Raw genomic sequence first — 23,438 nt, forward strand, 5'->3', positions numbered from 1 at the left:
TCTCTGTCACCGAGGCTGAAGTCCAATGGCACAATCTCAGCTCACTGCAACTTCTGTCTCCCAGGTTCAAGAGATTCTCCTGCCTCAGCCTCCTGAGTAGCTGGGATTACAGGCACCTGACACTATGCCCGGCTAATTTTTGGATTTTAATGGAGACAGGGTTTTGCCTTGTTGGCCAGGCTGATCTCGAACTCCTGACCTCATGTGATCCGCCCTCCTGGGCCTCCCAAAGTGTTGGGATTACAGATGCAAGCCACCACAACCGTCCTATAAATTTCTTTTTTTAAAAAATTTAAGAAGCCAATATTTTGTGGGACTATTTTAAAGGAATCTGATAATTAATGTATCATATTGTGAAAAGTCTTTCCATCTATAGCCAGGCTTTTAACCATATGTGCACTAAGCAAATGTATATAATAAAGAAAAAAAAGTTAATTTTTACCTCTGTGACCGAATCCCTTCTAGTAAATAAATCAGGGTCCTGATAACACCACACTACAGAATAGGGACGTTTTTCACAGGTATTTTACTCTTCTCAGTTTCTCAAAGAACTTCATCAAAACTAACGGGACTATAGAGAAGATTTATCAGAGGCTCAGTCAGGTCTGTTACATTTCCCCTACACGTGGAAATGGGCACATCCATCTGCCTTCCCTAGAGACTAGCAGGATAGAGAACTCGTGACAGATATACCTTTTAAAGAGACTATTTTTTAAAATAAAGACTCTTACTTCCTGTGCTATCTATAATAATGAGGAGCAATCATTAAAAGAGTTCCTGTAAAGTGTTATTTAATTTTGTAGTTATAATGAATAGACTAGAGAGTAAAACATCTTGAGTGTATCATGAGTAATTTTGCAACGGGGACAGGCTCCTTGGCAGTGCATGAAATAATAAAAATTCCTGCTTCATACTATGTTGGTTCTCTTTTCATCTTCATTTAAGTTGTTGGATGTGATGTTGCCAGGTATATTCAAAGTCTGGAAATGCTAGACCTATCTAATAATATGTGTATCCATCAAGGGCTGATTAATATTAAGAAACATATCTTGTGTAGAGATCCTAACATAGAATAAAAAAGTGAAACGTGAAAGTGAACTTGTGTCATTATAATTCCTTAAAACAATGTGATAACAATACATGTTAATAATAAGCATACTATGGAATAAGGAGATGAATCTTTTTTTTTCTTTTTACCATTACTTAAAGTTGCTCAAAGCCCAATGCAAAGGGCCAGAATGTATTTTTTTATATATAAAATGGCTTTTTAGTAATCAGATAAGAGCTTTGTTGCAAGGTAGTTATTTGTAAAGTCGCTTTTGACATATAACTTAATACTTTCATTAGTATGTTTGCTCTGTACAGTGAATTTCTAAATCATATACACTTACCATGTATGTGTATGTGTATGTGTATGTGTATGTGTATGTGTATACACTTACAATTGTGAGAAAGCTCCTTAAATAAACCAGGTCAATCAGTTTGGGAGACTGAGGAAATTGGGTCTGGTAAAGGTCAAGGTGGTTTCATAAACTGATTAGTGGCTCCATTAAAATCATCTCTGTCTAAATCTGATTTCTACATTTAACATTAAAAACAAACAAATTAAAAAAAAAAAAAAAGCCTCCATGTACACACAGGGAGTACAGAAAGGCCCAAGACATAGATGGCTGAAAAAAAAAATAGTAATTGATATTAAAGAACTAGAAAATGAAAGAACTAGATCAGGTAGCCTGATAATTAATGGACTGATCAATATGTCTCATTTTGAACACAATTTATTATATTTTAAATTAGAGACAAAAATACCTAAATAAAACTGTTAAATAAAAGTAGAGTTGGATGGCAAATACACACAAAAAAGAAGAAGTTCATAGAAGATTAAATTCTCAGGAAGAATAACTTTATTTTGGTGAAAGCGAAGTTCTGAAAAATTAGATTTAGCACATCACTAGTCCTGTTTGGAAACAAAACAGTCATCATTATTGATCTCTAAAAGTTGGTGAGGGTTTTTCTATCTTCTTAAAAAAGAGAAACGAGAAATGCAAAGATTTAATTCTTAGACTCCTGATTAATTGTAAAATTAATTTTAAAACAGAATAATGATTTTTAGGACAGACTTAATAAATTTAAAATTTCAGACTTGAACACATTTGATTACCATTCTAACAGTATAAATTACAATATCATGTATATGTCTAGATTATAAGCATAAGCATTTTAATATAAATTTTGAGAACATCATTTTATCTATTTTTAAATTTGAGTTTAATTAGGAAGTTATTGACTAGCTTATGAATTTATATAAGAAGCTTTAACATCCTTAGTAAATATCTGTTTAATAGTGAGGTTATTGACATATCAGATTAAAATTTTAATAATAAATATTTTTCTTAATAATTACTCTGCTTTCTATGTTTTAACAATTAATGGTGTGGCTTTACATAAAACCAAACATTTTAAATCTTTTAAATTTTTCACCCCAAGGAAAATCTGAAGATAAAGACATTCTACAAGAGAATCTAACTAGCTTACTTGTTATATAACTAGTGTGGCTGTAACTCTTTCTGAAAACAAGGAACACATTTCTTGGCATTATTTCACATAATAAATATTTATTTAACAAATGATTCAATACAGCAGAAACCTACATTTTTGGACAGGAACTGTGAGGAACCATCAATAAGCTGAAAATCTTCCTGAGCAAGACTAAATTCTTACAAGTTTTCTGCCGTGTAGTTATCTGTACTGGTAGAAATTAAAACAAGGCAAGTAAGAAGTAAAAGCTAAAGAAGCCTAATATAGCTAATATATCTAAGTTTGGGAGTGACAAAGATGGCCTCCTCAAGGTTCCGCTGTTAAGGAGGGTACCTGGGATTCACTGTTACCTCGGGGGACTCTGCCGTCCTCTTTGCCCTCCTAAGCATACACAGCCCCGTCTGTTCCTGTTGTTTCTTAGATCCCATGTTGTCCTCTCTCTAGCTTTCAGTCACAGCCAAACAACACTGGTCCTAATTAAACCAAGGGGATTGACATTCTCTCCTAGGTACTTAGAATGCTGTACCAAGAGCATTCACAGACCATGCCAGCCAGGGAACAAGCCAGTGCTTTTCCCTTATTGGGATTTCTCTCTACCCTTGTTTTGTAAGTAGTGAGAAAGTAACAAACTAAAACTTGGGATTCCCTGCAGCATGGCATAGCTCCCTATTATTGCCCCTTTACAACTGGTGACATCATTTTCGAGGATATAATTCTTAAAACTTTCAAGACACAATTTTTAAGTGTTGAATTCAGTTTTAAAATTAGTTTGCTGTTTTATATTAAATACTAATGTTGTCAATAGAAGCACAATAACTATTTGAATCTTAAACATCAAATCGCCACTTTTATTTATGTAAGTTGTTATAAAATTAAGCTTATGGGCTCTCTAGTTGGAAAATAAACATTTGAATCAGACACACTTATTTGTGTGTTGAACTTATTAGCTACGTCACTTTGGCAAGATAGTTTGGCTTTCTAAGTATTGGTTTAATCTTTTGTGAATGTGGGTAGTTGTAATTGCTATTCCTCATCTACCATTTCGTAAATAAATACTTAGAAAACTGATAGGCCCAAGTAAGTATTTGATATATGCAAGTCAAAAAATACCAATAAATATTTTCCATAAATGACTTTAGCACTTTGAAAGGATCAGGAAAGAAATACTTCAAAACAGAAGAAAATATTTTGGTATTTGTTTCTTAGCTTTACACTATTTTAAAGTAATGTGAATATAATCACTTGGTCATGAATTAATCTGGAAATCCCCTTTTTAGCATGGATAGAAGTTAAGAATGGTATTAGTTTCTTGCTGTACAAAGAAATATTGATTCTATTACTTGTGAAATGTATTTTCCCAGAAACATGAATAGGAATGATGTCAAGTTACCTATTCCTTTAACAGTTAAATATATTTAACGGTATAAAAATTTATTCCTTAAACAGTTAAATATATTTAATTTATCAGTATGAAACCTAATTATATTTAGTTTAAAAGTTCAAAGAATGTAGAACCTTGAAGTGTACTCCTTAGAACTATAATTGAGTTTGCTCCTCTTCACCTCTTTAAGGGATCTTCCTTTTCTACTGTCATCTATTATCAATATTTCTACTATTTGCTGCTGACTGAAACCTGTATCTCAACTTTGCCTGACATTTCAGACCGAATTAATTGAATTTAGAGATTAAATGACATTTTAACCGGGCCTTGAAGTAGAAGTATGTGTTTGTGAGACTGAGTACAAATGAATGAAATGTACAGTCTGAGCACAGGCAGAGAGGTAGGCAAAAACCCAATCTGCTTGGGAAGCAAGATGTTCTAAAGGATTGGCTAGGGAAATAACTATTATTACAGCATGGACAGAAAGCTGCTTTTGATGGCAAAGGGCTTCCAGCACTTCAAAGGAGTTGGTGGTTTATCTTGGATTATATTTATAGTTAACAATTGACTTAAGCAACAATTGACTTGTTGCTCTTATTTTTTTTAATTGAGCCTTAATAATACTGTATCACAATTGGTGGGTTCTTGGTCTCACTGACTTAAAAAATGAAGCCTTGGACCTTGGTATTACAGTTCTTAAAGATGGTGTATCCAGAGTTTGTTCCTTCAGACATTCAGATGTGTCTGGAGCGTCTTCCTTCTGGTGAGTTAGCGGTCTCCCTGACAGGAGTGTAGCAGCAGACCTTTTCAGAAGAGCGTTACAGCTCTTAAAAGCAGCGTGTCTGCATTTGTTCTTTCTTCCCCGTGAGTTCATGGTCTCGCTGGCTTCAGCAGTGAAGCTGCAAACCTTCCCGGTGAGCATTACAGCTTTTACAAGCAGTGTGGACCCAAAGTTTGAGCACTGCCAAAATTTATTGTAAAGAGTGAAACTGTACCACTTCCCCAGAGCAGAATAGGACTGCGGAGGGTTACTGCTGGTTAGTTGGGGCAGTCTGCTTTTATTTCCTCATCTGGCCCCACCCACATCCTGCTGATTGGTCCATTTCACAGAAAGCTGATTGGTCGATTTTACAGATAGCTGATTGGTCCGTTTTACAGAGAGCTGATTGGTCTGTTTTACAGAGAGCTGATTGGTGTATTTACGATCCCTTAGGTAGACATAAAAGTTTTCCAAGTCCCCACTAGACTTAGGAGCCCAGCTGGTTTCACTTGGTGCATCCTGCACCGGGGCCGTGGTCGGAGCTGCCTGCTAGCAGGGCTCAGTGCCCCCATACTCCTCAGCCTGAGCGGTGGGGAGGCTCGGGCGGAGAGGGAGCCCACCGTGGGGAGGGGCGGGGGGGGGGGGGGGGCGGAGGGGTTGGGTTGGCCATGCAGGTCCGGAGCCCTGTCCTGTGGTGAGGCTGCTGAGGCCCTGCGAGAACTCTAGTGCAGCGCAGGTGGGCCGGTACTGCTGGGGGACCTGGCACACCCGCCACAGCTGCTGGCCCTGGTGCTGATCCCCTCGCTGCCCTGGGCCAGGGGCACCCACTGGCTGCTCTGAGTGCGGGGCTGTGGAGGCCGCGCCCGTGCCCACCAGAACTCACGCTGGACTGTGAGCCCCGTGGCAGCCCCAGTTTCTGCCCATGCCTCTCCCTCCACACCACCTGGCAAGCAGAGGGAGCCAGCTCCGTCCTCGGCCAGCCCAGAGAGGGGCTCCCACAGTGCCATGAAGGGCTGAAGGACTCCTCAAGTGCCGCCAGAGTGGACACGGAGGTTGAGGAGGCACTGAGAGTGAGGGCTGCTAGCACATTATCACCTTTCAGTATGACATTTTGTGACTCTTTCATTGTGTAGAGACTGCATGGGGAGCAGTAGAAAGAATGAATTGAACAACAAGGAATAAAGGAAAGAAGAACAATTAGAATTTAATTACAACACTCTGAGTGGAAGATTGATGGGAAACTAAACTGATAATTGAGTGTAAGGGCTGGTTATAATAGACATTGCAGAGACCACTGGCAGGAATGTGTGAGTAGAAGTGGACCTGGCTAACTATGAGGCAGAGGGGGACGTCAACCATGCTTGAATTATGTTGTCTTTTATTTTGACAACTGCTGAGATTAAAACTTGGTTTCTTTCACCAACTAAGTAAAAAGGGGAAAAGGAAGTTTAAGGAAGTAGGGGAGATGTATAGGTTTAATTTGGGAATATATTGATCTGAATGACATATATACATACACACACACAGGTTGGAATCACAATAGGCAGTAGGATTGTGAGAGTACAGAACTCAGAAGAGTGAGCAGAGCTATAGATAGATATTTTAAAACTACTAGTTATTGGTATGTGTTGTAATTGAAGAACCATTTATGGAGTTTTGCAAAAAACAACTCTATTGGTTGACACATTGCTGTTAATTTTCTTCAATTCCAAGAACTCCTTAAACCAACAATCTCCAGATTATCATCTCCTTGCTATGCCTGCCCTCTTCTAAGCTCCTTTATTTGTCCCTCAGGCCCTGGCACATTCTCTTCTCACTTGACACTATTACCACTCTCTAAACTGGATTAATCATTATTTACCCTGAAGGCCCAAATGGGTGTCCAACTTAGGTAATTTTTCATATAAAAATTTCTCATATCACTTTGCACACTCATTGTATAATATCAACAATCACAGTGTGCACCTATATGTCTTTATGATTGCATTGTGAGTGCTATGAGAATTAAACAAACACAAACTGACAGGTTTCATCCTCGCTCTATTCTAGTGTTGCATGTAACCAGGCCCAAAATTTTTATTTTTTCTCTTTTGATCCTGATATGGTTTGGTAGTTTTGTTCCCTCTAAATCTCATGTTGAAATACAGCCTCCAGGCCAGGAGCGATGGCTCACGCCTGTAATCCCAGCTCTTTGGGCGACCAAGGCAGGTGGATCACGATATCAAAAGATCAAGACTAGCCTGACCAACATGGTGAAACCTCGTCTCTACTAAAAATACAAAAATTAGCTAAGCATAAGTGACACATGCCTGTAGTCCCATCTACTTGGGAGGCTGAGGCAGGAGAATTGCTTGAAGCCGGGAGGTGGAGGTTGCAGTGAGCTGAGATTGCACCACTGCACTCCAGCCTGGGCAACAGAGTCAGACTCTGTCTCAAAACAAACAAACAAACAGAAAGAAACATGCCCTCCAGTGTTGGTGGTGAGCCTAATGGGAGGTGTCTGGGTCTTGGGAGTGCATCCCTCATGAATGGCTTGGTGCTGTCCTCCTGGTAATGAGTTCTCCCTCTCTGAATTCACACAGGATTTGGTTGCTTAAAAGAGCCTGGCACGTTATCCCTCCCTTTCTTGCTCCTGCTCTTACCGTGTGATATGCTGGCTTCCCATCATCTTCTGCTATAATTGTAAGTTTCCTGAGGCCCTCACCAGAAGTAGATGCCAGACCATGCTTCTTGTCCAGTCTGTAGAACCATGAGCCAGATAAACCTCTTTTCGTTATGAATTACCCAGCCTCAGGTATTCCTTTATAGCAATGCAAATGAATGAACACACTTCCTAGATAGGAGATTCAGTGAATGAATGGATAAATTTATTTTGGATATAGCCCAGTTTTCAAGTTACAATATAATAATCCTACCTTAAGTCTGTGTTATCTCCTGAAAGGAATATTTAGGAGTCTAATAATCACTTCCCACATTTCCAGTGTCTTTCATATCTAATCAAACTTAACCACTACCTCAAAGCACAATGCTATTTCTGTCAACAACTTTTTCTCTGTTCTTTTCTTCCTTGATGCTGAACACTTAGTTTTCAATTCTATACTAAATTTTCTATAAAATCCTTTAACTTTCCATTTGGAATAAGGTCTTGACCTAACTCGTTAGCTTTTCCTTTCATGATTCTGCAAGAAGCCAGAAACTTGCTAGCCAAATAGGACTATTCACATTTGGTCACATTCATTCGGGGATTTCATAATACTATCAGTTTATTTGTACATTTATTCAGTAAACATTTCTGTGTGCTTACTCTGTATCACTTTGGTACTAGGCTCTGAGCACAAACATAAACTTAATTTATAATGTTGATGCTATTTCCTTTCTTAAAACACTCTCACACTAGCAATGCTTATTAAAATTCTTCACATATCAAGTTACTTATTCCTTTAACAGTTAAATTTATTTAGTTTAAAAGTTGAAAAAATGTAGTAGAATCTTTTTTCAAATATCTCTTTCTCAGTGAGGCCCATCTCACTCACCCTAATTAAAACTATAATCACTTATTCCCAGCATGAAGAACTCAGAATCCCAACTATCCTGTGCTTTCTCTCTTTTTTTAACACTAATGTTCTAACATGTCATATAACATATTTATTACTGTGTATTGAATATTATTTGCCTATACTCACTAGAATACAAGCTTCACAAGATCAGAGAGTGGTAACTATTCACCAATGTACTCCAACTACCTCAAAAAATAGTAACATTCAGTAAAATGTCCTGGTGGTAAGATACTCTCTTAATGAAACCTCCTCTGAGAACCCAAGCTTCAGTTTACATAGCACTTTCCTTGTGTCTCTCACATAAGACAGAACATTTTCCTTTATTGTATTTTCCCATTAAATACAAAGCTCTGCAAGACTAGACAGTGTTGTTCACATATTTGTATCTTCCGGAGAGTTTAGCCCATCAGCCCAGTTAATTGCAAATAATTATTGAAAAAAAATAAATGAAGTGAATACACTAACACATAATATACAGTGAAAATAATTTGTATCATTTTTCAAATATTGTGACCCAGGTGGGTCTAAGTAAATTATTGTTTTCTTCATTTAGGTTCTTTTAATTTGAATTTAGTATATCAGAGGATTTTTAGACAGCAGTAATGCAGATGATATGTTCTCTCTGAACTGTTTGAGTATATTTGATATACATAATTTTTCAATCATTTTATAGAATGAGATTGAGCTTTGCCTGAAAGAAGAAAAACTCAAGAAGCAGTAGTCTTTGCTACAGGAAGACACACTATAACAGATGTTCTTTTCTTTTTTTATAGTCACAGAAAACCATCTTAACTTTGTGAAAGTAAAGGGTAGAACTGACACAAACATGGAACAATTCTAACTTCCTAACCCAACCTCAAAACTTAGGGTTTGAAAATTGGTTACAGCTCTTCCTTTCTGTTTCTTAGGGTTTTGTTGTTGTTACTTGTTGTTTTTTTCCCCTTAGTGTTGGACATTTTTATGCACCAGCACTCAAGCAGAGTCTCTCACTGCAGGTGCATTTACCATTTGGGGACCTTGCTGCCCTTGTTTTGTTAGCCTCAGCATTTTCAAAAATCTCACTTCGCCCATGGTGCTTGTGAATATATCACTGTCCACCTCTTTTGCCTTTTGTATTTACCGTGTCTTACGCTTCAGCGTTTCCGATGCCCTTGAGAAGCCATAACCATGCTTTACTTTGAAAGAGTGCCAGCTCATTTAATCAGGCTGAGTTTGAGAAGCATGGATGAATTTATTTTATCTAACATTTAATAAAAAATAATTTTAAAATGTGACTTATGCCATGACATGCTTAGCATTACCCTTCCGGGTTTAAATTTGAGAGTTGTCAGCACCCTCCGTGGTCTGGAAACTGACATGTTATCAATCAAGTGCGTGGGTGACAAGGCTGCTGATGTCCTCTCAAGGCTCTTGTTTAATAATTAATTTTTCATTGCAGGCATGTTCAGTAAATGGATTACAAAACTTAAGCCCGTTTAAAAGGTTTCAGAAATTCATTATTAGTTTTAAAAGATGAATGCACAAATTAACTATCCATGATAGATGAGGCATACCAAATATAGCCAGGTCTTATGTGGTTTTGGCTTATATTTATATATAGCATAGAGTAGGGTAAAAAGTCAGTATAGTTTTATAGACAATGTCACTGAATCACCGAGGAAGTGATTCTTTTCAAAGGAGACTCAAAAAAGGAGATCTGATGACAAAATTGTGCTTTGAACATTTTCATCTTTTCTGTTGCTCTCAGAAGTCCCCAACCATCTAGTCTCTGGACAGGCTCAGCGCTATTTCTGGAGTCAGTAACTTAGCTTGTTTTTTCCACAGAATAATATTATGATTTAGAATGAAAGAATTCTTATCAGTTATCACATCTTAATTTCCTTAATTAAAGGTCAGTGTCAGTTTTTAAGCTGTTATCTTTCAGCTCCAAACCCACCAGCTTTGTGATTCCCGGTCTAGTCTCAGCACTCTGCATATCCGCTTTGCCATCTGGCTTCTTACTAAGTTTGGCCAGTAGGGTACGCTAGAGGGAGACCGAATGCTGAGGAGAGGGGAACTACCGCGTCCGGCTTTGCAAGCCGTTCCTTTCAGGGTTGCCGCAGCAATGGCACTTCATCCTAGCAGCAGCCATTTTCTGGTTGCAGTCAGTTTCTTGGTTTCTTTTTTGCATTCCTGGAATCAGTCTCATCACTACCCCTTGGAGTTACCAAGAGTCGCCAGTCAGTTTCCTCTCTGTAGAAGGCTGAGTCCTAATTCCATAGGGCTCTCTGCCAGACTTTTAGTTTCTGATAACTCCGAATCCCTTCGTTTTGTTTCCTAAGCTATACAGTTATTCTAGTTTTTCAAGCAATTTTTCATTGCTAGGCTACATCAGTGTCCTTTTACTTTCTTTCCTTTTCTCACTTTTTATTTGTACCCTTACTCCTCCATCAATTAACAATTCCCCATGTTAAATTCTCTCTATTTAAAAAACTAACGTGCACTCTATATTCCCAACTAGATCTCGGCTGATGCAAATGCCATAGACAGTCAATCGATCAGTCAATCAGCAAATCCAATTTCCCTGTAGCTACTAAAGGGACTTAATATAATTGAATGATTATAGAATTCTGATCCCATTTATCTCAAGTCATTGAAACTATTTTACGTATCTTATTATAAAATACGTAATTTCAAAAAAATGATTTTTTAAATCAGGATTCCTACCAGATTATTTCACAGCTTATTCACTCATTGATTGCTTTGCTCCCACCCTTGTTAACTTTTGTGTGCCTGTCCTGCATTTTAAACCAAGATGTGAGGAGGATGAAGTAAATAGTAAATAGTAAGATAGTGGCCAAAACTTTGAATCTTTTTCTCTATTTATCATCCTTGTGCAAATTGGTAGGAAGGTCCACTAATTCAGCCTCCCCACTCCCTGTTCCTTCAAAGTAAATGAGAAGCCTCAGGTAAAAAGCAGAGAAGCTACCCAAGTTCTTTTCATTTCTTTTATCATCATACTAATAATTTTGCTTTCTGAAATGATTACTCTTACAAGAAGCAAATATTTTTTTAGGAAGTTAGAATTATTGACGTCACGTTTTCATATTCAGTATCCCAAGTAAGCATAAGGTAAATTCAGGAAAATAAATACAACCATTTTCTTGGTTAATTATTTTTAAATTTAATGTGTTCATTTGCTCTTTTAAATATATATTTCATAAATGGTGAGTATGTATTCCATGACATAAAAACTAAGTGTTTTTGTGTAATCACTCAAATGATAACCAGTGTTAGCAATACTTCTGTTTCATGAGACGAGTCATTTCATGAAGATTGCAAATTATTTGTTGTCCCCTCTAGAGTTCATTTCATGGGAAATTTAAATTTTATTGTCTTAACTTGAATGTTAAACATTTCCTTCATTTATGGTATGTCCAGACATGTTTTCTTCTTTGCTGCTATTTTACATTTCAGATGTAGTCTATTCAGGATCATTTTTTATTTAAGGAGGTTTTTTTTTTTTTTTTTTTTAGGAGTCAGAGCTTGAAGTGATGAAACACTATCATTCTTTATCTCTGAATTACATGCTAATAAAGACAACTGATAGGCAATAATATGATATACTCTGGCCCTAGAAGATCCTTAGTGAGGAAATTCTGTGGCCTGTTTTCTCTTCTGTGCTATTTTTTGTCTTCTAAGGCAGGCATTTTTATCAGTTCAGTTTGTTGGTGTGACTAGTTCAAACTTGTTCAGGGTTTTATGTCTGAAATAAGTAATCAATTAGCCCAAATATATATATATTTTTCTTTTTTTACCAACCATTATAATTATCTAAGAATGTCAGGGAATTGTGAAGTGGAAACAAATTAAAAAGAGCTCCAAAATTAAAAGAGCTCATCTTCCAACAGAAGTGTGCTGACATATATTAAAGAATAAATGAATTAATATCACAAAAGAGGAACAGAAGTTAAAAAGAAGACCATTGTTCAGATGGAGTCAGGCTGGTGCACTGCCAAGGAAAGCAAACAGGCTTTCTGAAGACTTGGTACGAATTTCAAGTTGCATCGTTCTGCTGGAGTGGGTAGTTTCCCCAGTATGTTAGATCCATAGCCTGTTCTTGACAGAGTGGCAGTACCTTTCCTCCACTGTACTCTCACCGCTAGCATAGATGTAAAACACAGTAAGTACTCAGAAAACATTTGAAGAGTGCATCTATCAGTAGAGATGATCGAAACATTTATTTTTCTAAGGGAATATTTTCTGCCTTTCTTCTGCCAGAATCCTCTGGTTATAATCTGCTCACTGCTAGGTCAATAGTCAGAAAACATTATGTAGAGGTTACTGGTCATTATCCTAATATATTTATCAAAAAATCTGGAGTATATGAAACTGTCTTTCATTGCAACATTAGACAAAACACCATTTATAAAATACAAACTTAAAATTGCCACCAAATTGGAAGAATATGATCTTAAATTAAAATATATATATACTTAAACATGATATCTATCTTTATCTACCTTCCTAAATATTAATGCATGAGACTTCTCTTAATATCTTGAATATGTACTATGATTTTTATATTACCTCTTTTTCTTGTTTCCATTTATAGATATGCTAGTGAAATTTATTAGTATCTTTCATTGAAACACTATTATTTTCTCTGGAGGAAAAGATTTTATTTCCTTTATGAAAAGCATGCTTTACTTCTGAAATACATAATTCATTTTGCTTCAGGTTCTGTTTGTTTGTTTTCACATCAACTTCATTCTAAATGTTCATTCAAAATTATTTTTCAGGCTTGAGTTCAGGTGAAAATGTTAATGAATTAAAAAGTAATCAAATGAAATTGCAATGTATAAGTTGAATTTGAAGAAAACTGAATTAATAAAGGATTCTGTTTATAAAGAAATCAAAATTATGCTTTCAAACATATTATGTAACTGGAGAAAGTAATTTTATTTTGAGGTCTCTCATGATTCTTTAATATATATTTTTTCTTATTATGTAACCTTTTGGTAACATATATAGGAGACAGTTAATTTTGGTAAGGCTACATAATTCATACATTCTTGATCATTTACATGATCAATTACTTTATAATGTCTACTAGCCTTGCTCTTGTCCACTGGACAATGGAAAAAAAATGTTTCTCATCTATTCTTCTCTATTTATAGTTTTTAGATAGTATTGGATTGATCTAACAAAATTGAGTTTATACCTGCTGATGTCTTGGAGCTCCCTCTTAATTCTGTTATATATAGAGATAAGTTATGGCCTGTTGACAGATTCAGGACATTGTCTCACAGAAAAATAACAAGAAAATATATTACCAACTCTGGTCCAGATGAGATGTGTAACTGGCAAGCTGGAGTCAAGGAGGTCCTTTAAAGAAAAAACACTAATATTAAAAATATATTCAGATGAGCCTTCTGGAAAAGAAAATTAACATTAAACAATAACAAGGAAACCAAACTTGATGGAGAGATAATGCTCAGGTCCTATTTTCATGGATATTTTATGTAGTAAGCATATTGTTGACTAGACAAACTTATCTGTTATAAACAACATGGAACATTTTTGTCAAAAATTTGGATAAGTAGGAGCTGGAAGATGGAAACATATTGATTATCTGCTGGATGATGATTACATAAAATTAAGTAAATATAAATCTTAGTATTACTAGAAATTCTGTTTGGCAACATCTACTTTACCCTCTTCAGAGATGTGAATTTGTGAAGTGAGAAATTGCTATCAATTTTGTCACTGAATTATATATATATACATGTATATTTATGTATATGTTTATATATGTGTATATATGTATATATTTTATATATTATATGTTTTTATATATAAAAAATATATTCTGTATATATAAGTATATACAATATGATATTAATTATTTATTTTATATATAAAAAAGAATGTTATATTAAGCAAATGTAAAAACCTAACCTATATGTATATGTATATGTAGCTTCTTATATTTGCTTAATATATTCTTTTAGAATATGAAAAATGTTATATTATTTTGAGAGAAGGAAAGAGAGAGAGATGATGAACTGCATTAACAATTACTGTCACTCAAGTTTTCACCAATCCAGGCATAGCTAATGCTTGGAGTTTGTTGCTTGTGATTGTTTAAAATATTCCAAGTTGTAAAACTTTATTCTGTTTACCACTCAAGATATAAAGACATACAAGATGGTTATTTAGGCTTCATCCAGTTTAGCCTTTAGATTAATCGGGTCATTCACTGGACTATTATTAAAATTTGCTAAAGCTTTAAAAATTTTGCAGATAATTACAGAAAAACAAAACAAAGAAACCCAAAACACTTTTTCTTACATCTAAAATATCTTTATTAGTTACAAAAAGTTAATGACACATTTATTATACTGCGATGGCCTGAAAATTTTATTACCTGTCTTTGAAATGCGCTATTACAGAGTGCTTATTTGTTTCTTCTAAGAAGATGGCCTAGGCATTTAGCAGAATAGTAATTCTTAATTGTTCTACAGTGCAGGTAGAAATGCTGTTAGTCTGAGGAAATATCCCTTTTTGCTCAATTTTTTGTTCCCGTTTTGCTAATACCTCACTCTGTTCTTTAATATTCTCTGAGAGTCTGAGGAAGTGGCTGCTATACCAAGTACATATTCAATTAGACATCCTGTCACATAAAGTGAGAATGTAAATTTTAACAATAATTTAGATATCTAAAATAATTCACAAGTACACAGGATCGTTAGTTCATTATTCATGAATAACGTGATTTAGAGCTGAAGCTGAGATGAAAGTCTTCCTGGTAAAGAGATTGAGTGAAAAAAAGGCTTGAGAACAAGGAGTAATTTCATAAAGTGCTATTTCTACAATCAAGAAGTGACATTCATTACTTGATAAAATTAGACAAGGAATACATTTTATTCTGTTTCTCAAATAATTGTATTTGTATGAGCATAGGAGGCAAACCATTGGAAAGATGAAATTAAATTTTAGTACATTTAACCGCTACAATCTCTGCGTGAAGGAAGTTTTCTATTCCTAATAGTGATGTGACTTTCTAACTTCATAAGTTTTGGGATTTTGGTGGGCTAGATGTGGAAAATATTTCTAGCTAATTTAACGAGTAATAATCATAAACTCATCTATAAAATGACTTTTAAAATATTCCACATCCCAGCTGCTCCACATTATATTAATTGAAATCACAATGAATTCATGATTTGTAACATATATAATATTTATTCCAATACTTATTCATCATGATTGGGAATGGAGTGTAAATCTTTAATTCCTGCCCCCAAAATCCCTCCTCTAAGACTCACTTAAGACTCACCTCTAAGATTCACCCTCCTCTAAGACTCTGTTGGTTCCAGTTGTCGCTTAATGCATATGCTGTGCTCCAAACAAGTCTGCTGCATGTGAATATCTCTAACATGAATATCTCTAATATGAAATTTCTAACATATGAAAGAAATCACATCTCCTTCATGTTTTAGCAATTTTGCACATCGTCTGATTGTCTTCATTGGCTTTCCACAGTCTTCTGTAATCGCAATCAGTAATAACTCCCTGAATAAAGAGCAGCAAGACCTCTTAGTTTCACATCACCATTGCACTAACGATGAATTCTGAAGCTGTGAACAAGTCATCTAATGGTTCTAGACGTTCATTTCTTCATCAGTAAAAATATATAAGAATATATGACTGTCCCTATTGCATCAAACTCTGAAATTCTAATTTCCACTAATTATTTCCTCATTCTTTCGTTTGTATGCTTTCCAGGTTCCTTCATTTACATTCCATCTGGAAAACACTTTGCGTGTTCCACTTTCTAAACCATTTAAGCAGTCACAACCTTATATAGCAATACTCTCCAATAATGAAAACTCAGTAAATATCCCAAAGTCTGTGCCACCCTTTCTGCTATGGAATGTAACACCTTGTCCAACTTCTCTTAGAATGTAAAATTCACAAACATGCTATTTTGTGCTTAGTGAAGGTAAATAGCATTTAGGAGCTGTTGTTTTCAATTTCCTCAGAGTTTTGAGAGTAGAAAAGGAAGGGAAACTGGCAAACATGCCAAAAGCGATATTTTATTATGTAAACATCAGACTATGTGTTAAAAAATGACCTGTAAAATACAAGATTTAGTTTTCATATTGCAATCCTAACCAAATTTCTATGGCGTCAATTAACTAAGAAACATTTCCCAGTCAGCTTTCACTTCTTAGGAAGCAAAGATTTTACTTGGGTTTTACAAATAAAAGTTCCCAAGGTGCAAGTATCCCTTGAACCCAGGAGTTTCGGAACAGCCTGGGCAATATAGTCAGACCCTGTCTCTACAATAAGTAAACAAATGTTGGCTGACCATAGCACCACACACTTTAGTCCCATCTACTAGGGAAGCTGAGGCAGGAGGGTCACTTGAGCCCAAGAGCTTATTGAGCCCAATAAGCTATAATTCTAGCACTGCACTCCAGCCTGGGAAACAGACCAAGACCCTGTCTCAAAAAATAAAAACAAAAACTAAACTAAATTATTAAAATTTCCACTTAAAATATTATTTTGAACAGTTATTTATGGTGTCAAGGAGCACATTCTGAATCCATTTGTCATTTTCAAATAAGACATCTGTATGAAGTTAAGAGCCATTTCCCTTGCTTCCAACCATGAGAATACTGCCCAGCCTTTTCATCTGGTAATTATTATTTAAAAGAAAATTATTAAAAAATTGGAATATCTTTTCTAATCATGAAGCTGTACTATCAGAATTTTGCAATTATGCAATTCTTCTAAATATAGAGTCTACCTAACAATGACTTAGTTGATTTAAAAAAATGAGGTGCTTATCAGTTCTCTTTCATTTTATAAATTTATTAGTGTAATACATATTACATAAGTTGTTGAATGTGGCAATTCACTCAGAAAGTGCAAAACAAGGTCAAACTGGAATGCAGATGAGGTCATAAACTTTTTAAATAGTCAATAAAGCAATTAATGTATCAACAGCATGTGCTATTAAGCAGTAATGTGATGATGCCACTGATCACACCAGGGTCCTCTGAGTGTTTATAAACAAGCAGGGAAGCTGGGCTCTATAGATGTTTCACATGTATGCTGAAGAAAAATAGCAGCATTTATTTAGTCTTGAAATTGTTAAAATAACTCTATTTTGAATGCTTCCAAGAAGGTCAAAATATACATATTACAAAGCATACATTGAATAAATAAAGTGGAAACATCCAAAATATAAATGAAAGCCATTTTTATTTACTTTTAAATTATAAAAACATACACATTCATTGTAGTAAATTTAAGTAAAACTAACATTTGAAAATTAAAAATCAAATATCTGCCCTCTCAAATGCCACTTTTGTAAGTAGTCTCAACAGTTTAGTTTGAATTATTTCCTCAATTTTTCTATCTGGGATATACGTAATATATCATAAACATCATCTGGAATGTGTATGATATATGCCTATCTATTATATATGCATAGATATGATAATAATGGAATCACACTATATCTATTCTGCATGTTTATTTTTTTCCATTTTACTCAGTTGTGTGTTTGTTTTCATGTTTAAACATGTTAAAAATTATTGAAAATGAAACAAATCATCTTGTGTTGCAGTATATAGGTTAATATACAGTGGGATTGAAAATATTTTGCTACCTATTTTTAAACATCTCAAATCATCATGGTTTTAGTACCCTAAAATCTATTGGAAAATTACTACTGAATGTCTACTATAGAAATATTAATAAGATGTTTAGTTAATTTATATTCCTAAATAAAATGAGTAGCTATATCTATGTAATTCTTCTTCTCTTCAGTTGTGCAAATGGACTATCTAGTATTTGGACTTTGCTTATTTCTAATACCACAGTTTAAAGGTAACTTCAGGTTATACTGAATTCCATATCCCAGTGAAAAATAGATTATTCAGTTGTGTTTGCTTTGTCATGATCATTAATTCATAAGGGTGCCAAGAAGATGTAGGACATGCTTCAGTTTCTAATTTGGTTGATGTGATGAAGAGACTTTATGATACAGTTTGGCTCTGTCTCCACCCAAATCTCATCTTGAGTTGTAGTTCTCATTATCCCCAAGTGTCATGAGAGGGACATGGTGGGATGTAATTGAATCATGAAGCCAGTTACTCCCATGCTGTTCTCATGATAGTGAGTAAAATCTCATGAGATCCGATGGTTTTATAAGGGTCTTTTCTCCCTTTGATCAGCACTTTTCCTTATTGCTGCCATCTGAAGAAGGACATGTTTGCTTCCCCTTCCACCACAATTGTAAGTTTCCTGAGGCCGCCCCAGCCATGCAGAACTATGAGTCAATTAAACCTTTTTTAAAATTAATTACCCAGTCTCTGGCAGTTCTTTATACTAGTGTGAGAACAGACTAATACACCTCACTACTAAATATAGACAATGTATTCATTCATAAAGTTTTATGTCATATTCATTGCTAAGAGAATGGATATAATGACTATTGATTCATGCCTAAGATTGACTGTCATTTTCTGCACATTTTTTCTCCAGATTGTATAAAGAGTGTGCAGCATTGCATTGAAATTGAAGAGCATAATCCACCCCAAATCCAACATGCAAGCACACACACATACACAACTAAACATTTATTTTACTAATTTACATGCTTTTGTAGTTGAGAGAAGATTCGTTATCGTTAGTCAGTCACCCTGCAGTTATTATTACAGAGATTGAACAGTACAGCAGCTGGGCATCATTCATTGAATAAGTAAATTTTATGCCAGTCATGCAAATGAGCTATGCTGATGCCTGGCAGAAACCAAAAGGCAATTGTAGCCCATAAACTTTGATACAGTCCATAGTTGAAGAAAAAGACAATTCCAAACTTATTACCATCTGAAAATTCAAATAACCTTTAAGAGAAAAAAAGAATGTGTGTAAGCATTTAACGGTATATACAATGTACTATACTAGGAATAGTTACTTATTCATGGGTCAAATTATGGAAACAATTTAAATATGTAACATAATCATAACTGCTTAAGTTTGAATACATTTTAAATTGATATTTTAATAATAATGTAGCTTATAGGCTACACATGCCCAAAAGTACTTTCCGATTCATTCAACAAAGATAGGATTTATTGCCAGGGATTGATCTTGGCACTGTAGTAAAGAAGACAGAAAGAATATATATTCTTGTCAAGGTTGAGTAAGTAAATACATAAAGGAATTTTATCTTGCAATAGGAACCATGGAAAAGATAAATACTGAGGAATAATAGTATAGACTATAACAGGCAGTGATGGCTAGACTAACTAATGAGGTACAATTTAATGCAAGGATGAGAGCTGAACTGTGTTCCAAATGATCCAGGCAAGCAATAATTAGTAGGAGGAGTTTATTAGGCAGATATAACAGCAAGTGCAAGTAACCTAAGGCAAGGATTCTCATGGATTTTGGAAGAATTGGGAGACAGCCAATGCAATGGGAACAGGGAGATTGAGATGGAAGGTCCACATATATAAACAAAGTTTTAAAATTGCCCTTAGAAAACCATATGGGAAATTATTAAAAACCCAGTTATCCCTAAAAACAGAAAGAAAATATACACATATTCTCCTTCATAAATGTTTTTGTAAATTATTTTGCTAAAAGAGAAAGTGATAGTCAAAGTCATTTAATGGAATCATGTTGACAGTAAATTTAAATTATAGTTAAATTATTCCCTTTGCAATTCATCATATGTAGATAGATTTTCTTTCTGTTATTTACTCTCTTGGGACTAACCAATGTGTAAGATTCCATTTTAGCATTAGAGTCTTGAAAAAATTCTTTGCATTCATCAGATCCAAGTATTTCCCTCTACCCTTTTAAAAATGAGGAAGCCAAAGACCAGATGGTTCCAGTGATTTGTCCTAGGTCAAAACAAGCTATACCAAGAAAGGCTCTAGAAGTAACATCATCAGAGCACTCAGACAGTATGTGTTTTTCTATTGCAACACATGCAAATCTGTTACGGAAACACTCAGGAGGTGGAAAAATGAAGCTGGTTTGGAAATGTAGATTATAGCTATCTTAAAAGCATCTGACAATTTTCATCAGTACATAAATGTCTGATTTAAGTAATTGTTAAAGAAACCCTAGTAGATGGCAAATGTTATTCCAGCCATTTTTAAAGAAATACATGGTGAGCAGTTTCCCTGTTTTGTGTTACAGTAAGTGGAATCTGACACAGTAAAGAGGTTTCCTCCATCCTAGTCTAATATTTGATAAAGTTACAATTTCATTTACATCTGTTTTCATAAAATTCTGAATGTTGTAATTTGGTATGAATATTTACATAATATGAATAAAAGATATATAAATTATAGAAGAATGTCTATAATTATGAGCATTTCTTTCTTGTATGTTTAGTTGTTGTTTATTAGAATATAATGCTCAGGATGAGAACTTCTACAAAAAGTAGCTTTTCAATAGAATAAAATAGTTTTCATTGGATTATCTCAGTGAAAATAAAGATGAGTTTGTGACACTGGGGCCTGCCTGAGGGTGGAAGGTGGAAGAAGGAAGAGGAGGAAAAAAAAATGACTGGGTACTAGGTTTAGCACTTTGGTCACGAAATAATCGATATAACAAACCCCTCTGTCATGAGTTTACCTGTATAAGAAACCTACACATGTACCCCTGAACCTAAAATAAAAGTTTTTTTTTTAAGTGAGTTTATGAAGTAAAGTTTTATGATTTCTGTTGCCAGAACACACACATACTTGTATTTTAATTTGAGAATATTTTTAAAGCCATCTGCAGCATCTCTAGTAATTCTGAGAATGTAATCAGTTCCCAATTACCTGCTCTAAAGGATAAAATAAAGCAGTGAATAATCCAAAGGCTATTTATATTTGGCTAATTATATTTCTGTTTTTTCTTTCTTTTTTTGTTTCACACTCACTCACTTTTTCATGAATTGGAAATGAAAACTTTTTTTTTTTTTTTTTAGTGACCCAATTCTAATGGATAGTAAAGGGGAACAAAGCATTCTTTCATTGTAAGTGACTAGCAAATTTCATTCTACAAAGTGACTTTTTATTTTGTTTAATTTTTAATTTTTTTATGTGCCAGATGCCTGAATTCATTTATTATTTTTATTCATTTTTCTTCTTTAACTTCTATTTTGTGTTAAGTTCTGGGGTATATGTGAAGGATGTGCAGGTTTTTTTACATAGATAAACAAACGTGTGCCATGGTGATTTGCTGCACAGATCAACTTATCATGTAAGTATTAAGCTTAGCATCCATTAGCTATTCTTCCTGATGCTCTCCTTCCCCCTTCTCCCTGACAGGCCCCAGTATGTGTTGTTCCTCACCATGTGTCCATGTATTCTCATCATTCGGCTCCCACTTATAAGTGAGAACATGTGGTGTTTGTTTTCCTGTTCCTGTATTAGTTTGCTGAGGATAATGGCTTCCAGTTCCATCCATGTCTCTGCAAAGGACATGATCTCATTTCTTTTTTGGCTGCATAGTATTCCATGGTATGTGTATATATGTATATATATATATAACATTTTATTTATCCAGTCTATAATTGATAGGCATTTGGGTTGATTTCATGTCTTTGCTATTGTGAATAGTGCTGCAGTGAACATATGGGTGCATGTGTCTTTATAATAAAATGATGTATATTCCTTTGGGTATATACCCAGTAATGGGATTGCTGGGTCAAATCATATTTCTGCTTCTAGATTTTTGAGGAATCACCACACTGTCTTCCACATGGTTGAACTAATTTACATTCACACCAACAGTGTAAAAGTGTTCCTTTTTCTCCACAACTTTACCAGCATCTGGCTTATATCTTTTTAATAATCGCCATTCTGACTGGCATGAGATGGTATCTCATGTGATTTGATTTGCATTTTTCTGATGATCATAACGTTGAGCTTTTTTAAAATGTTTGTTGCCTGCATGAATGTCTTCTTTAGAAAAGTGTCTGCTTATGCAAAGTGACTTTTTAAATATTGATAACTTGTTCTTTTAAAGGTAATGACAACTCTGAGCAGAATCAGTAGCACTTAAGGAAAGAAAATAATAATCTCATAGGAATCAGAAAATACTCCATTAAAAACAATGGGGCATCTTTTCTCCCTCAGGTACTTAAAATATAATTTTAGTGTAAATATATATGTATGACAAAACAGGTATATGCTACTTTAGCTATATCTCTGTCTGTTGCAGGATTGCATTATTAAGTCTGACAGGATTGCCATTCATGTTAATCTGCAGTTCTGTGTCAATTTTGAAATTTGCATGTGTGTCAAAACTCACAGAAAGTTATAGAAATATGGTAGATACTTGACTGATAACAACAAATATCCCACCTCAAAGTGTCCTAAACAAACAAACAAAACACAAAACCTGAAAATATGTAGGTTCACATACTGGAAAGGCCATGACATAGAGGCTTCAGTCATAACTTCATCAGAGATCGTGCTCCATTTCTCTGCCATTTTCTGAGTTCTTCTTTGCTTTGTCTTAAGATGTATCATCTGGCTAGCTTCCTCATAGTAGTGCATGCAAGTGTTACAAAAGTTATTGAGCTCACATGCTCACATAGCTACCCAGACCATCAAGCCCAAGTCCTAGGCTTCCCTCTAATTGGACCAATTTGTTCATTGACTCACTCTGAAATAATCCCTGATGTCTAAGGAATACCATGTCCAGATCGGCTTAAATTGGGTTATATACCTGTCCTCAGACCAACCATTGTACAAGGAGTATTATTATTGGATTGGTAAAGCATCCAGGGGCCCCCTTTGGAGACAAGGGTGGAGCCATCTTTTCTAAACTCTGAGAATTTGTGATGTACAAAAATACCAAATTCTACAATGTATCTTGTTAAAAAAATAAGAAACAAACAGAAGTACATTTATAATGAGAATGCATGTAGGGAATTTTTAAAAATTTTGATTAAAATGTGATATAATTTGCACTATGGATATATACATTATATATTTTAAAATGTTTCAATTACTATCAAGACTACATTATGCTAATTTCATCATGAAATTAAAATGATTGTACAAATTATCATATTCTCTTATTACTCAATACTTTTTATAAATAAAATTTTTAATAATTGCAAATTTTTACATTTTTCATGAATAACAACATTCATGGAAAGTTTAACATTATTAAATTTAATATAGAA

General features: G+C 34.7%; 1 protein-coding gene and 1 long non-coding RNA gene across 3 annotated transcripts in view; one reads left to right on the plus strand and one right to left on the minus strand.

Moving 5' to 3' along the window:
• PCDH9 (protocadherin 9) overlaps positions 1-23,438 on the plus strand; it is a 963,790-nt gene that overhangs the window by 225,652 nt on the left and 714,700 nt on the right. The window lies entirely within an intron of this gene.
• Positions 2,597-13,767, minus strand: LOC117063711. The gene is made up of 3 exons (XR_004429044.1): positions 13,552-13,767; positions 8,363-8,422; positions 2,597-2,748 (listed from the first exon to the last, which is right to left on the minus strand). It is a non-coding gene; the product is annotated as an uncharacterized LOC117063711 (long non-coding RNA).

Source organism: Trachypithecus francoisi, unplaced genomic scaffold, assembly GCF_009764315.1.
Source record: "Trachypithecus francoisi isolate TF-2019V2 unplaced genomic scaffold, Tfra_2.0 Lachesis_group18, whole genome shotgun sequence".
Taxonomy (NCBI): Eukaryota; Metazoa; Chordata; class Mammalia; order Primates; family Cercopithecidae; genus Trachypithecus; species Trachypithecus francoisi.